Source organism: Ailuropoda melanoleuca, chromosome 7 (genome assembly GCF_002007445.2).
Source record: "Ailuropoda melanoleuca isolate Jingjing chromosome 7, ASM200744v2, whole genome shotgun sequence".
Taxonomy (NCBI): Eukaryota; Metazoa; Chordata; class Mammalia; order Carnivora; family Ursidae; genus Ailuropoda; species Ailuropoda melanoleuca.
The window spans coordinates 113819068-113821358 of NC_048224.1; the positions used below are offsets into that span (position 1 = coordinate 113819068).

General features: G+C 45.7%; 1 pseudogene; it reads left to right on the forward strand.

The window, feature by feature from the left end:
- Positions 1-879: 879 nt before the first annotated feature.
- LOC109489745 lies at positions 880-1956 on the forward strand (annotated as a pseudogene).
- Positions 1957-2291: the final 335 nt, after the last annotated feature.

Consider the following 2291-nt stretch of genomic DNA (forward strand, 5'->3'; position numbering starts at 1 on the left):
ATGGGGGCCAGGGCACAGAAATTGGTTGCAGAAAGTCACTAGTAATGGGGATAGAGGAAAGGAGCATAGGAAAAAGTCAAGGAGATGAGAGATATTAGAACGCCAGTGAAGAGATTGTTGAAGTTACTTCTGGAGGTCAGAGGATGTTTATATGACTTCATGGATCAGAGCACTCTACTCCCCTGAGCTACCCACCATCTTGGGGTTTTACATGGGGGAGGCAACTGGATGTGGGAGCAGTCAGACTCTTTCTTTTTTAACTGTTAAAGCAGCCTCCAATGTTTTAATCTAATTTACTTTATTTTAATTTATTTCTGCCCCCAGGCAAAAGTTTTGCTTAGGGGAGATGGTGTAAAGCTAACTAATAAGGAGAAATAGCTAAAAGTATTTAATTTTTTCTATTCTTTAAATTTTCTCTATTTTGAAACTTAAATGAAAGATGAAAGCAATTCATATTAAGAGTTTTATAAGTTGAAAACAGGCTTCCTGTGAATCATGTGCAAAGTGGCTGTAAAGAACAATTCAATAGAAATGGAATTGCCAAGTCATAAGAGATTCACAAATTGCCCTCAATTGGGCCGCTGAATTGATCTGTGGTCTCCACATCCACGGAGGAGGATGTTTGCTGTCCTTGGCACAGTAGAACAATCCTATCCAGATCACTACATCTAATCCTCAATGCATTCTTTTAAGGAACATTGACATTTTGTGCATCTAGAGGGCAATAATGGGAGGGTACAGATGAGAAAACTAGAGTTTTGCAGCTTAAACAAAACAATTCTTGACCTACTTCAACTGTTGCTAGAGAGAAAGAGATTTGACTTGGTGCTGTAGCAGAGGGCTCTGTATATTTTATTTAACTTTAAAAATCATGTTAGGGCTCTTCAGTCCTCCCCATTTGACAGACAGCTGTTACTTCTGGTGCAGTGCCAGCTGCATCCCTGAGACACGATGGTGAAGGTCAGAGTAAATAGATTTGGCCGTATTGTGTGCCTAGTCACCAGGGCTGTTCGAACTCTGGCAAAGTCAGTATTGTCACCATCACTGACCCCTTCATTAACCTCAACTACATGGTCTACGTGCTCCAGTATGATTCCACCCATGGCAAATTCCATGGCACAGTCAAGGCTGAGAACAGGAAACTTGTCATCAATGGAAAGCCCATTTCCATCTTCCATCAGCGAGATCCCCCCAACATCAAATGGGGTGATGCCGGTGCTGAGTATGTTGTGGAGTCCACTGAGGTCTTCAGTACTGCGGAGAAGGCTGGGGCTCACTTGAAGTGCGGGGCCAAGAGGGTCATCATCTCTGCCCCTTCTGCTGATGCCCCCATGTTTGTAATGGGCACAAACCATGACAAGTATGACAACTCCCTCAAGATTGTCAGCAGTCTATCCTGCACCACGAACTGCTTGGCACCTCTGACCAAGGTCATCCACGACAACTTCAGCATTGTGGAGGGACTCATGACCACAGTCCATGTCATCAGCAACATCCAGAAGACCATGGACGGCTCCTATGTGAGGGGCCTTGGCGTGATAGCTAAGGGGCTGCCCAGAGCATCATCCTTGCTTCTGTACTGGCACTGCCAAGGCTGTAGGCAAGGTTATCCCTGAGCTGAATGGAAAGGTCACTGGCATGGCCTTCCATGTCCTTACCCCCAACGTGTCAGTTATAGATCTGACCTGCTGCCTGGGGAAAGCTGTCAAATATGATGACATCAAGAAGGTGGTGAAGCAGGCATCAGAGGGCCCCCTCAAGGGAATCCTGGGCTACACTGAGGACCAGGTTGTCTCCTGTGACTTTACCAGTGACACCCACGCTTCCACCTTCGATGCTGGGGCTGGCATTGCTCTCAATGACCACATTGTCAAATGCATTTCCAGGTATCACAATGAATTTGGCTACAGCAAACAGATGGTGGACCTTACAGTCCATGTGGCCTCCAAGGAGTAAGAGCCCCCTGGACCACCAGCCACCAAAAGCAAGAAGAAGAGAGAGACCCTCAGTTGCTGGGGAGTCCTTGTCCCAACTAATCCCCCAACACACTGAGAATCTCCTGACCTCCACAGATTCCATCCCAGACACCCTGAAGAAGGGGAGGAGTTTGAGGAGCCCCACCTTGTCATGTATCATCAATAAAGTATGCTGTACTCAGCACCCCCCCAAAAACTATATCATGTTAGGTAGCTAATTAAAAAAATATATATATATATATATATATATATGGAGAGAGAGAGAGAGAGAGAGAGAGAGCATTCAGAACTTCAGGGGAAGATGGTGGAGTAGGA